Source organism: Scyliorhinus canicula, chromosome 8 (assembly GCF_902713615.1).
Source record: "Scyliorhinus canicula chromosome 8, sScyCan1.1, whole genome shotgun sequence".
In the NCBI taxonomy this organism is placed as follows: Eukaryota; Metazoa; Chordata; class Chondrichthyes; order Carcharhiniformes; family Scyliorhinidae; genus Scyliorhinus; species Scyliorhinus canicula.
In genome coordinates this window covers 22,854,976-22,870,579 of record NC_052153.1, presented here as the reverse complement: position 1 = coordinate 22,870,579, position 15,604 = coordinate 22,854,976, and positions in this window count along the sequence as shown.

Below are 15,604 nucleotides of genomic sequence, written 5' to 3'. Positions count from 1 at the left end.
TTGCTGGAAGAGGTTTTGGGTTTACGGGCTCCTGATCTGGTCAGGAGTGAGTGTGCAGAGTGAGGTTCACCAGCACAGCGAGCTCGCTAGATGGCACTTTGAGAAAAGGTGGGACAGTTATATTAAGGGTATGGGAGGCCTGGGGGATTTGAGGGTCCCAGCGTGGAAGACCTAACCACTTGTCAGTCTCCCTCCATCTCCAAGTCCTTCCAGGAATAAGAATGTTTGCTGGTGTCGATCCCACAAGGCTGCACTCGCTGTACTTGTACCAGCCGAGGCAGGTCGGTGCTGAAGACGGCAACAACGCCAACGCAGGCTGGAGGAGGTACCACATTTACATGGGGCCATGGCACTCCTTGAAGACCTGCTCACCCATCAGGCTGAGGAGGGGGCCAGAAGGGAAGGCCAGCGACGTGCTAAGGTACACAGGTGTCTTTGGCCCTTCCATGAGCTGACGAAAAGCAGATATCACAGAGGACTCTGTCTCAACAGGGAGACAGTGCAGCTCCTGCGCCGCGTCCTCCCGGACATGGCACCCTATTGAGGAGGAGGATTCCCGCTTCCAGTAGTCGTGGAACTCACTGAAGCCCCAAGTAAGGGATATCGGCTAAGGTCATGACTGATTATTTCAGGGTGGAGGCCTGGAACTGAGGCGGAGATAATGAGGCCCATGCTGCCACCCTTGCTGTCATTGAGCGGTGCATCGGGTTGCTGAAAATACACTTCCAATGCCTGGACCACTGTGTCAGGGCCCTGCAGTACACCACCCAGAGGGTCTCCCACTTTGTAGGGTCCACTTTGCCCTCCACAATCTCGCATAGCAGCAGGATGACATGGTGGAGGAGGAGGCGGTGGTGGGACATGCAACCCCGTCGGGGAAGGAGGAGGAGGGGGTAGACCTGGAGGGGCTGGTGGATGAGCCCCAGGAAGAGCCGAAGGATGGAGGGTAGGCAAGGATCCAACATGCCAGGAGGAACCCCTCACCACCATCACACCACCCCCTCCCCAACCTTTCCCCCCTCCAAATCTCTATGTAACATCCCTCCAGGGTGATGGGCCTACGTTGGGTCACTGCAAGGAAGGAGAGAGATGATCACGCACTCTGAGGAAAATCCGGTGCTTCTGGACTCCTCCATTCGGCCCTGAAGTTGCTGACACCCCATCCTAAATCTCACTGCTCTGACCTATCACCTGCATCTGCTCTGGGAGAATCTTGTCCAGAGGCTCGACATCTGGCTGGGACCCAGCTGAGTCCTGTGATCCAGCAGACCTCTGACTGCTGTCCCCCTTGGATGTTCCTGCCTCCACCTGATGTGCATCAGCAATTGTGTGGTGCTCACCAGTTGGTTCGCCCGAGGCCTGTCCTAATGTCACTCACTGTGATGTGAGCCACTGCGCTGGTGGAAGGTGTGGGTGAAAACTGTGATGCTTTGCCGGTGTTCTCCTCGGAGCTCGCCTTCAAGATGTTCTCTTGGGGAGCAGGGCCCTCCTCCGAGATGTTCTCTTGGGTGCAGGGGTGAGCACGACTTGAGAAGGCCTGACCCCATCAGGTGGAGATCCTGTGAGATAATGGACAAGTGGCCAATGAGAGGGAACGATGATTTTGTCTGACATGAACAACGCAGATGAGACGGGCCATCTGGGTGAAGGGATCCTCTCCTCAGTGGCGCAGGTCAAACTTGCTGTTGGTGATTGCTCCCTCCTCGAGCAACTCCACGATCTCCAGGGCCCATTCCTCATGGGGGTAAGGTTTCAAATTTCTGGGATTCCTCCCCCCATACCTGCCTTTGCCTTTTCCCACTTATTAGGGGCTATCTTCTCCGTGGGGACAAAAAAAGGGCATTGTGAGCCACACTTAATGGGTCGGGGGGTGTATAGCAGGTGGCATATGTGGGCACCACCCCGAGCTATGAAAATGTAGTTCTGGTGGGTGCCAGGGGGTTCTGAGGAACAAGATTGAAAATCGGATGTTGGAAGGTTGTGAGGAGTCAGCCAGTGATTAGCTGGGGTGGGGAGGGGGAGGGGGGGGACGGTTTGGGAAATTGGGGGGTGGCAGGCAGGACTGATGCCAGGAGAGAGATGGCAACTTACTCTTGCAGCTCGATGGAGATCGTTGGTCTTCTTCCGACATTGGACGGCAGTGCCGCTGGTCATGCTGCCCACACACACACTGCAGCTGCCACTGCCTTCCAGGCGGCGTTGCTCACCCGGCTGCTGATCTTCCGAAACCCTTGGGGGAACTGGGTGGCTTGCCTCTCATCCACAGTGTCGAGAAGCCTGGCCAGGCCGGCATCCCCAAGGTGAGGAGCAGGTCTGTGCGCTGCCTTCCTTGTGTGTTGACCGGGAGTGAGCGGTGAGGGGGCATTTAACAGCAGCTCCCTTTTGTTAGTGGTGAGGCGCTGGGGTGTGAGTTGGGCAAATCAGACGGCGAGGGAGCTAGCCATGGCGTGATTCACACGGGGGCTGATTTTTGGGATAGTTAAATACAGGCTGTGAGCTCGCAAATGCGGCCAACACAAAACATCCCACCAAACCCGCCCAAACCTTTTACGCTGAATCGTACCCATGGATGCAGTACTTTCCCAGTTCTCTTGAACGGCATCTTCACAAAGGAGAACGAGAAGAGGCAACACAGAGGAGGAGAAAATATTTGAAAGCGAGGAATAGCAGAAGAGCTCTCAGCGAGAGGCCATTTCCACGAAGGATGTTCAGGGAGCGATTCTGCTACCTCAACCTGAATGAGGACGTGCTCATTGAAAACTGTCGCCTGCTACAACGCAACCTCAGACCAGGACAAGGACAGCATTGCAAATGACTGTGTAGGTGATTGTGGCCATGACACTTCATACACCAGACTCCTTCCAGGCTGTTGCAGGCAATACTTCCAACATCTCGCAGTTCACCGTCTACTGTCGCAGGAGGGAAGTCTGAAAATCTGCACGCAAAGGGGACTGAATACATTTCATTCTCTCTTGCCAGAAGGAAACACATGGAGCACACACACACACATCACTTTGTGAGGATCACAGTGCCGTCCATTGTACAGGGTCCACTGACCGTGCTTTGAGGGTGGCACATGTCAACTCTCTCAATGTCCAGCTGGTAAGTGAACATACTCAGCACAGTTGTGCAGTTCAGTAACCAGAACCTGACAAAGGTGTCAAAACAGTCCACTTTACTACCTGCATTAGAGTCACCATGCCAAACCATATGACAACAAGGGACCACCTGGCTTAAGACACTGCTGTACATGTGGTCAGTAACAAAGGCCTCGCTGCCATTTGAAATGTGGCCAACGGGGTGCTGGAACAATGCTTCCACTGCCAGGAGGAACCCTGCAGGGCTCAGCAGAGTGCTATGGGCCAGGGCTTTATGCTCCAAAGTATTTTATGTCGTCCACCTGACCTACAACTTGTATGTTGAATTTGGCGAGGATGAGCACAAGAGCCTTCCCAACAGGCGTGATTCATCAGTCTTCCTAGACACTTTAATCAAAACAAGCTTCATTCTAAGAACTTAGTTAATATATATATAAACACACAGCAAGAATTATTTATCAATTACAAAAATAATGACACCACACAGCTACAGTAATCTATGTATAACACTGAATGAATTCCCCCTTAGCTGTTCCAATTCAATAACAAAATCCAATAAACCAAAAACCCCTTTTCAAGGGTGTGGCCCAGCACATTCCATTCTCACCTGACTAAGACTGGTCTTGTTACTGAAATTCTGATCCAATGTTTAACCTGCAGTTTTAACTCATTCAGGAAAGCCATTGTATATCCAAAGCCACCACCAAGGTGGTTTTTACCGGAACAGATATTTAAAATGAAAATAGAGAGAGACAGGCCAAAACACTTCTATTCTCTGTCTGTAGTCCACCGCAGTCAAAACTGAAAGTAAAACTCAAAACAAACCTCACAGCTACAGCTCAGCTCCACCCACAAAATTACATCACTGAAGCCATGTGATGAGACAAAAACATTTCTTAAAGGGACACTCGCATGACAACCGCATGTGCCACAATTTGTCGTGGTCTACTGCATGTTGCACAACCTCACCATCAGGAGGGGGCAGCCCTTACCAATGGGTTTAAACAAATAACTGAGGTGGGAGGGGAGAGGTGAAGGAAAGGAGGAGGGAACCAACACATTCCCTTTCTGGCTGGGGTCAGACAATTGTGGTACCAGAGATAGTGACTCCAATTCAGCATTTGTCACCAGTCCCAACCTTACCTACCTTCCATTTGGCTACAATGCTGAAATAAAAGCATCCATAAAACAAACATTCCAGACCAAATTTATAAATCTGGATTCATCTGTAAATCATCCACTTTTCATACGAAAGTTAACAAATCATTCTTGTGCATTCCCTCGGTGCCTGCCTTTCTTGTACCTTTGCCTGGCCTATTGAGCCTTCACACTGCTACCCCAGAGGCTGCATCCTGGCTAGAGGGAGGCTGATGATGTTCAGTGGAAGAAACGAGAGATGATCTTTCAAGGCAACCTTAACCAACTCCAAGGCTTTGCACTGTGCCATCTCAGCATCAGTGGCAAAACCTGGGATAGCTGATTGACAATCAACAGCAAGAGCATTGGCAGAGTGGCAAAGGTGGGAGGATGAATGCTGTCAACCTGAGAGAAGATAACAGGTTCCCACTCCAGCGAGCCATTCCCAAAGGACAAATCCTGAGCAATCCTAACAACATTATGGAGGATGGATTGCTGAACTGCTGTGATATGCTTGCCCCTCTGGTTTTCCATAACTACGATGGCAACAAGCTGACCTTACATGATGTCAGTTTGAATGACCAATTGGTGGGTGACGTCTATTTGTTTTTCAAACAAAGTCGAGACATGAGAGTTCAGACACTGTAGCGTGGATGGGTTTACGTGGATAGGTTCTTTGCTGGAGATGGCTACACTTGCATGCCAAAGGTCGAAGCCCTGTGCCAAGTTGGTTCTGGGTTTCTCCTCACTCCTTCATATTAACCTCACACTTTCCGGCAGGCTATCAATACACCCTTTCAGTGTTCTTTCTCATTAACCTTCTTCTGAAGGCCAACCCGTCCAAGTTCTCATCAGAGCAGAACTTGTGTGCAACTTTCCATGAGATTTTTATTCCAGATTTTTATTGAATTCAAATTTTCCCATCTGTCTGGCTGGGATTTGAACCTGGGTCCCCAGATCATTACCCTGGGTCTCTGAATTACTAGCCCAGTGACAATACCACTAAGCCATTGCTTCCCCTAATGGTGACAGTAGCCCAGCTGAGGGATGTGAATGTCAGCTTAAGGGATGGTGTTTCTACTCCATCGATAACTTCCCACTCTTCCATCTCTGGCTGTCCCTCCGCTGCCTGGTCAGGTTGCAGCTTTTGGGTATTGAAAGGCACAAGAGCGAGATTATGGTGTTGGGAGGGGAAAAAGCAGGAATTTGTACACCATTGGCATCTTGTAAATCAGGAGAGTGCAGGAGGTGAGGGAAGTGAGATCTGAGAAATAGGATTAGGTACAAGCCTAATTTTGATCGATTCAGCACTGCCACCGATCACAACATCAGTTATGGAAACTCTAGTCATGGAGAATGTGGTGATGTGCATCACTGTAAATACACAAGGGGTTAATGTAAATATATGTCGACTAGCTAGACACTAGAGGGAGAACCAGAGACATGACACACAGACACTCAACCAATAGAACAGTTAGATAGAACACGACCAATGGGCATTCACGATACACACTGAGGTCACATGACCACAGAAGGGCATTACACCAACCCATATATAAAGGACACAACACACATGATCTTCCTCTTTCCAGTGGAGACAGTCAATGAGTAGAGACATAGGGTTGATTCAATATCACGCCCACCACGTGGATTGTAGCAGACTGGTTAGTCAGTCTGGGTAGTTATAGAGAGATTAACAGTCGTGGCGAACCCGAGTAATAGAAGTGTAAGTTTAATAAAAGTGTTGAAGTTATCTCCACGTCTGAATCTTCCTTTGTCAAGTGCACCACAAGGAAGCTGCTTATGTTACGCTTAGAGCATAACAAGACATGGTACCAGAGTGAACTGTTTCAATCCATATAGCTATAACTGGAGCAGCGGCTCCAGTGCCACGGCGATCTCCGCGAAAACTGGCGGGCATTCCGGCAAAGGTTTCAAATCTTCCTGGTAGCGGCCGATGCTGAAAAGACAGAGCTTCTGCTCACCATCGCCGGTGCCAGAGCATACGAAATCCTTTTAAAAATCAAGTTCTCCAAAAGGCAAAACAGGAGCAACTTCCAGGCAGTCCTGGACAAATTCGGTAAATACTGTGAGGAAAACACACTCCAACCCGCAGAAAACGGTAAAAGAAGCACCAGTGCTCACCACGAGGCCGTGATCCCGGAGCAGAGAACAATTTTGATCGGCGACCATCTTTGTAAAGGTACTGCACATGCGCAGTTGCGTGAGAAGCGCACAGAACGGGAAGGTCCGTTTGCGCATGCGCAATTGCCAAAACGGTCCCAGTACAGGAACAGCGATATGCGCTTGCGCAAGCGCTTCCTACGGCTGACGTCACATGCATCATGACGTCAGAGGCCCCGGACCATGCCCACTTAAAGGGGAAATGTCGCAAATCATGAAAAAAAATCTCTTAAAGCCATAAAACAAGCTTCCTTCACCTGGAATGACAGCACAATGCCTGAAATGCAACCAGGAAATGAAATTAATCCCCACAAACCCTGCAACAAGCAGTTAGTTACGCCCAAACAGCTGATTCAGTCCTTGAATACTTCGACACCGACCATTATTTCTTCTCTGGACATCACGAGCCCCATGCCAGCTCTGACACAAACAGTGATGATTTGGTCCTAGAAGACTATGACTCAGACAAAGGTTTTTTCATTAGAAATGGCAACCCCCGTACTGAATCTGACGCAGACGCGGATTCATTCTTCGGATTTGAGGATCTTCAGCCCAGCATCTACGACATCCCGACTCGTGAGTGCAGGATTATGCTGCGGCCTGAAACCAAGAGACAGAGAGCGGTACAAGCCCACAGAGAGCGGCCTGCTGCCACACAGAGAGTGGTCTACGCACCACTAAGGATTCCCGACTCCACGATAGAAGACACACAAGACTCCACATCGCAGTCCTTGCACGAACAAGAAGCGACTCCAGTGTCACAAGCCTCCACAGCGAGCTCGTCTACAGTCGCCATGATTGAAGAAGCAACGCAAGACTCCCAAGCGCAGTCCTTGCATGAACAAGACCATGAGGGTCTAGCAACCTCCTCTGACCAACTAGCAGCAGACGATGCAAGTCTGCCATGTTCAAGTGAACAGCAGGACAACCATGACGGTCTATCATGCTCCAGTGAAGAACAAAGCGACTATGACAGTCCAAGCCCAAATGAACAACAAAGCGACTATGACGGGCTACCCACATTGTATGAGCCACAAGGAGATGACTCTGACAGTCTACCGAGCCCAAGTGAACAACAAGAAGCTACTGAGTGACGACAGCGTCCCACTTCCCTTACAAGATGTGCAAAGTGACAGACCTCAGCTAGTGTGCACAGAGGCATTCGACGATCACTGTGAGACCACTGGTGACTCCGGTGACACCACGATACTTCCAACCTCATTCGCTCGAACCTCTCCACAAGTCAATGCGTTCCTGCATGTTCTGACTCCAGAGGTGCAGCTTCAAGAAATCTCAGCTGACTCCAGTGAACCTGCTAAGACTCTGGACGGGGAACACCGACAAACCACAACTGACTCAGGTGAAACAGACCAGACTCCAGGTGGAGAGCAACCAAACGCCGACTCTGATTGATGCAAGCCGGACTTTACTCCAGACAGGGAGTGCCGCAAATTCAGTGACGGCACGCTCACGGTGACAGCAGATGCCGCAATGACAGGAGATGGATCACTTGACAATTACACTGGGTCAGTAATTTTTTTTTAAAAATTTAGATTAGCCAATTATTTTTTCCAATTAAGGGGCAATTTAGCGTAGCCAATCCACCTACTCTGCACATTTTTGGGTTGTGGGGGCGAAACCCACGCAGACACGGGGAGAATGTGCAAACTCCACACGGACAGTGACCCAGAGCCGGGATCGAACCTGGGACCTCAGGGCCGTGAGGCGGTTGTGCTAACCACTAGGCCACCGTGCTGCCTCACTGGGTCAGTAATAACAAGTAGTGGCTACAGTCCAAGAGGAATACACCAGTATTCACCACAGCTATATCCACACATTCTTTCCACACCAGCAGTGCAGCCAATGACAGGTTATGCTGGACAAACCCAGGGCGCGATTCTCCGCCCCCCACGACGGGTTGGAGAATAGCGGGAGGGTCTTCCCGACATTTTTCCCGCCCTCCCGCTATTCTCCCCCCCCGCCCAACTCCCGCACGAATCGCTGCCGCCGTTTTTTTACGGCAGCGGGCCCGATGCCCACGCACTATTTCTCCTTCCGCCGCCCCGCAGTATCCATTCGCGGGGCGGCTGAGGGGCATCCCGGCCCGCGCATGCGCGGGTTTCGCGCAAATACGCGATGATGTCATCCGCGCATGCGCGGGTTGGAGTCTTCCAATCCGCGCATGCGCGGCTGACGTCATATGACGCGTCAGCCGGCGCTAACTCCGGCAAGCGGGCTTAACGAAATTCGTTAAGCCCGTGATGCCGGAGCTTGCGGCGTCGGGCTGCTAGCCCCGACCGGGGACCAGAATCGGTTCCCGGTCGGGAAGGGGCGCGCTGGCGTCAAACCCGCCGGGTTTGACGCCAGCCTTACGATTTCTCCCGTTTTGGGAGAATCTCGCCCCCAGTATTCCGGCATGCAGCATCCAGCAGTCTATGCAGCATCTTCTCAACCAGGCCAGCACTACGGATTGCCCACTAATGGAATCAAGATCGAAGGAGGACTACCACAAGCACAATCTGCACTACAGACTGGATGCCTTAGTTACAGCCGAGGATTTGCTGCACCCCAGCCTGGCCAAACGGCATATTCCTAACAGATGCAAGGTTCTAGTTTCACGCCATCACCAGGTATTTATGCGAGCAGCAATTCTGTTTCCAAGTCGACGAGCTTCAACACTTCTCATCACGATTACCCTTCCTACACAGCATTTGGCCAAAACCAGTATGCACAGTATTTTCCAGCTTCCACATATGGCACATACATGACATCGAATGATACTGTTGATGGTACCTCTTAAACGTCAACAGCCCATCAGCTACAAGATGCCATCCAACATCGCCATCACAAACATCGCAAAAAAAAAAGGACTCCAAATCAAACAGCAAAGTTATTTGACCACTTCTTGGTTCCTGTGGCACAGGGACATTGATGGCGTTCACAAGGACATGCCACCATTCAAATTCACCAACCCACTAAGAGAGACATTTGACCATGGTGATTGATGGTTTTTGGACTCACACGAATGATTTGGACTTATTGTTTCATCACTGTTCTCATGACTTGTACATACCATAATGTTTCTGCCTGTTATTGGTTCAATTTTCTTTACGTGTACAGAAAATATGTAACATGTGAAAAAGGGGGATGTGGTTATGTGCATCACTGTAAATACACAAGGGGTTAATGTAAATACATGTAGACTAGCTAGACACTAGAGGGAGCACCAGAGACATGACACACAGACACTCAACCAATAGAACAGTTGGATAGGACACGACCAATGGGCATTCACGATACACACTGAGGTGACACAAGGGCCGCACGGTAGCATTGTGGATAGCACAATTGCTTCACAGCTCCAGAGTCCCAGGTTCAATTCCGGCTTGGGTCACTGTCTGTGCGGAATCTGCACGTCCTCCCCGTGTGTGCGTGGGTTTCCTCCGGGTGCTCCGGTTTCCTTCCACAGTCCAAAGATGTGCAGGTTAGGTGGATTGGCCATGATAAATTGCCCTTAGTGTCCAAAATTGTCCTTAGTGTCCAAAATTGCGGTTAGTGTTGGGTGGGGTTACTGGGTTGTGGGAATAGGGTGGGGGTGTTGACCTTGGGTGGGGTGCTCTTTCCGAGAGCCCGATGGCCCAAATGGCCTCCTTCTGCACTGTAAATTCTATGATAATCTATGACACGACCACAGGAGGGCATTACACCAATCCATATATAAAGGACACAACACACATGCTCTTCCTCTTTCCAGTGGAGACAGTCAGTGAGTAGAGACACAGGGTTGATTCAATATCACGCCCACCACTTGGATTGGTCAGACTGGTTAGTCAGTCTGAGTACCTATAGAGAGATTAACAGTAGTAGCGAACCCGATTAATAGAGGTGTAAATAGTTTAATAAACGTGTTGAAGTTATCTCCACGTCTGAAACTTCCTTTGTCAGGTGCACCACAAGGAAGCTGCTTATGCTACGCTTAGAGCATAACAAGACAGAGAACAATGTAAGGACATGCAGCTTGGTTTGTCCCTGCTGGTTAGATCATCCTGCCTCTGGCTGTGTGGCACCTTGTCCTGCAAGGGAGAGGAAAGTCTGCCAGTGCGTGTGATGCAGCCTATTTGGATGATGTGCCTGTCTTGCTGAATAGCTGGCAGTGCATGCAAGTTGTGAGATGCAGGTGTGAATCTTGAAGCATTGCTCCATGTTTGAGGATGAGGTGTAGCTATAAATGTGATGTTACGAGTCTTGATTGATGGGGAATGTTGGTAAGGGACTGAAGGGTGGGGTGAATTGAGCAGAGTCCAAAGTTAATTGCACTTGAAGATGAATTAGAACATAGAACATAGAACACTACAACGCAGTACAGGCCCTTCGGCCCTCGATGTTGCGCCAACCTGTGAAACCACTCTAAAGCCCATCCTATTCCCTTATCATCGATATGTCTATCCAATGACCATTTGAATGCCCTTAGTGTTGGCGAGTCCAGTACTGTTGCAGGCAGGGCATTCCACGCCCTTACTACTCTCTGAGTAAAGAACCTACCTCTGACATCTGTCCTATATCTCTCTCCCCTCAATTTAAAGCTATGTCCCCTCGTGCTAGCCATCACCATCCGAGGAAAAAGGCCCACAGTGACATTAACCATATGTGAGGGGTGGGATTCTCCACCGGCGGGATACTGCGCACCCACGCCTGCGGATTTCCCGGTGTCATGGCTTAGCCACAATGGGAAATCCCATTTGGCATGTAGCGGGAACAGAAAATCCTGCTGCCAGTGAGGACACGGCGCCCAGGAAGACGCGGCTGACAGACTGGAGAATCCTCACCCGAGACCTTTGAGCTTCGTGCAACACTGCATCGGGATCTCAGTTCGATACTGCTTACATTGACTGCAGCAGTTAGATATTCCCATTGCCTTCTCAGAGTCTGACCCTCTGGATGTAGAGGATATCCTCCTGTCCACCTCCTGCATTTAGGCACCTATTTTCGGGGGCTATCAAAATTTTGTCTGGTGTATCTCTTAATTCCCACGGCCGTTTAGCAATAGGGGCTGTTTAGCTCACTGGGCTAAATCGCTGGCTTTGAAAGCAGACGAAGGCAAGCCAGCTGCACGGTTTGATTCCCGTAAAAGCCTCCACGAACAGGCGCCGGAATGTGGCGACTAGGGGCTTTTCACAGTAACTTCATTTGAAGCCTACTCGTGACAATAAGCGATTTTCATTTCATTTTTACATTTAGATATATTAATAAAAGTATGCACCATTTATACACCCTTAATTTTCAAATCAGCTCTGGCACATTCAGTCAGAAATTAAATGTAATTATTCAGATCCACTATTTCCACAAGATACTTTACATATGGTAATGTATAGTGTTTACAATAATATTTATGGCATCATAAAATCACTAAGTTGGATTAAAAAGAGACACGCTACATATTGCTTGCTATAAATTAAACAGTTCATGAAATATCAGGACATTTTTGCAGCATATATATGGATCATGATGGTAAAAGAAATCAATGGAATGTCTAAAATTGAGCAAATGTCTGAGGACCACTGAAAATTAATTAATGAGTTCAACAGTCTGGTTGGGAAGATCGACTTCAATGTTCAAAGGTTCAAGGCACAGGGGGAGGCAACGAAAGAATCTACTGGGAGAAAACACTCATATTGCTGGAGGGAAATGAGAGACAAGTCATTCATGTTAGTCTTTGAGAAAGCAGTTTAAGCTTTTTGTCCCCTTCCCCCCCCCCCCCCCCCCCCCCCCCTCCCTCTTAAGCAATCTCCCAGTGCAGTCAATTTACATGGAAAACCCCTGTGCATTGTATATATTTTAATCAGAATGCTCATTTTTCAGTCCTTTGTAATAAAAACCATTGGGTGTTAGGCTGCTGGTGCAGACCTTTCCCAGGCATGAAATCATTTCCCTTGCATGGATTTCTTTTTATTCATATCAAAGACAAATTATGTTGGAACATTTTCACATTTTAGGCAATTGGCAATCTACAACTATCACCATGAATTAATGGTATCAGTGGGCTCAGGCAAGGAAGTGTTATTCATTGTGAAACCTTTACCTGACTCATGGATACAGCTTCTTTGCAGGTGATTCTGGATCGTGCTATCTGATCCTTGAAGCTAATGGTACGGGACCACCTTGTTGCGTTTGGTAATCAGCCATGGCTGTCCCAGGTCCGTTGTCATAGGACACCTATGTCAGACTGCTGTTCATCGACTACAGCTCTGCCTTCAACACCATTATCCTGACAAGACTAATAACCAAACTCTGCAATCTTGGACTTGACCCCTCCTTGTGAAGCTGGATCCTTAACTTCCTCACCAACAGACTGCAATCTGTCAGGATAGGCAACTGCATCTCCTCCACAATAGTCCTCAACAACGGGGCCCCGCAAGGATGTGTGCTTAGTCTTCTGCTGTACTCCCTATACACACATGAATCTTGTGTGGCAAAATTTAACTCCAACTCAATCTATACCTTTGCGGATGGTACAATTGTGGTGGGCCGTATCTCAAACAACGTTGAATCAGACTACAGAAAGGAGATAGATCACTTGGTTGCATGGTGTACCGAAAACAACCTCCCTCTAAATGCCGGAAAGACCAAGGAACTGATCATCGATTTCAGGAAGTGTAGCAAAACTCACACTCCTGTCTGCATCAATGGCTCCGAAGTGGAGATGGCCGATAGCTTTAAGTTCCTGGGGGTCACCATCACCAACAGTCTGTCCTGGTCCACTCACATTGATGCAACAGTCAAGAATGCCCAACAACGTCTCTACTTCCTATGGAAGCGAAAGAAATTTGGCATGACTGCATCGACGCTCATAATCTTCTACAGATGTGCGATAGAGAGCATCCTATCTGGCTGCATCACAGCCTGGTATGGCAACTGCTCGGTCCCAGATCGCAAGAAACTGCAAAGTGTGGTGAACTCAGCATCACACAAGCTGGCCACTCCCACATAGATTCTGTATACACCTCACGCTGCCTCAGGAAGCCAGACAGCATTATCAGAGACCCATCCTACTCAGGCACTGCCTTCATCCAGACCCTCCCATCAGGCAGAAGATACAGAAGTCTGAAGACCCGCTCGCACATCCAGACATAGGAACAGCTTCTTCCCCAAAGCTACAAGACTCCTCAACGACTCCCCCTCGGACTGATCTGTACCCTGCAAGAACACTATTCACGACGCCCTTTGCTGTTCTTGCTCATGTATTTGCTTTGTTTGGCCCCTTGTTCTGCACTTTCACCAATCACTGTTTGTCGATGTACCATTTGTCAATGTTCTCTGTTGATTATTCTTTTTGTCTACTATTTACATACTGTGTACGTTCCCTCGGCCGCAGAAAAATACTTTTCGCTGTACTTCGGTACTTGTGACAATAAATCAAAATCAAAATCAGTCACTTGCTTCAGTGTTTCTCCCAAGATGTTGATCACATCCGAGCATGAACCCACTGAGCCCATAATTCATGGTGAGAGTTGTATTCTAGCACTGATCCTGTAATATCCTGATAGACGGGTGGCCACCAGGTAGATTAATAAACAAGTGGTTTATTAAAGCAAGACGCTATATACCAAGAGTGAGAGAAAAGCTATCAGGTTCCAAGACTCCATACTCCTGTCCGCCCATAAATGTTTTGTTTAGTTGGATTGGCCATGTTAAATTGCTCCTTTGTGTCCAAAGGTTAGGTGGGGCTACAGGGATCAGGCTGGGGATTGGACCTAGGTAGGGTGCTCATTTCGGAAGGTTAGTTCAGACTCGATGGGCCGAATGGCCTCCTTCTGCATTGCAGGGAGTCCATGATTCTATAACCCGTGCTCCGCACGCAGGGTTTGCGTGCTCCGGCCCCATTGGCCGACCGGGTCATATGACCCTCTGGGAACTCACCCCTTAAAGGGGTACGCTACCCCAGACCCTTTGCTCTATTTTCAGCAGAATGATGTTTAAGAGGCAACAGCAGGTTTGTCAGAGGGCATATCCATCTGCTTTAAAACAGATGGCAGTCTCTTCAACCTGAGACAACTGCTGGTACACACCAAAACAACAGTAGATCTTTTGATGGAGCTCCTGTTCGCTGGTGAGTGTGACCTTCTGCCGCACAAGGAGGAGGAAACACAGCTCATTATACACTGTTATTCTCAAGCCTTTGGCCTAAATAAAACGCCTGAGGAAGGAGCAGCGCCCCGAAAGCTCGTGTTTGAAACAAACCTGTTGGACTTTAACCTGGTGTTGTAAGACTTCTTACTGTGCCCACCCCAGTCCAACACCGGCATCTCCACATCATGGCTAAATAAAACAGAAGTGCTGTACGGACCGCGTCTCTGAGGAAAGTACAATCAATGATAGATCGGCAATGGTAACAGTAACCTCTTTTGCAATAGAACAGATCATCTACCTTGGCTGCAATATCTCAAATGTTGTCACTATCTACAAGGACAGAGGGAACTGAGTTTCCAAGGTAGCCTCTCGGAGTGTGCCTGGTAAAAACACTTCACCATTGAGACACAAGTAAACCATCACCGCACTCGTGTATGGGTCAGAATCACGACTTCTGTGCGGAAAGCAAATGCGACAGGAGCCCTTCCATCAAGGCCATGTTCAATCCATCATGGATATCAGATGATAACACTACATCACAAACAGAGTCAATCTTCCCACTTTGAATGCATTATCTTGCGATGCCAGTTGCGTTGGACCGGATATGTGTAAATCAAGGACGACTTCAGAATGTCAAAGCAGTGCTTTATCGTGAAATATGTTCCGCTCAGCAAGGCTGAGGTACACCTCACAAACTTCAAACGCCAGCGGAAAGGACAGCTCTCTTTGGCTCACAATGCCCAATGGGTGTGGGATGTAGCCATCTAAGATGGACACTGGCCTACAAAATGGAGAACTGCTAAGGCTGCAGGGAAAAACAGTCTTAGCAAGGACAAGCAGTTTGCAGAAGACTATTTAGCATTCTGCACGCACAGAAACCAGTTTTTGGCCAGGTGCAGAGTGTCAGCCAAAGGTGTAAATGGCAACAAGATCTACATAGTAATGAGGTGATCCAGATCCAGGCCCGCACAATAGAAACATTTAAGTATGAATGGATACTTTTGAGTAGACGCCCAGACAGAACGGCACCACAGTATCCAACACAAAGAACCATAGGG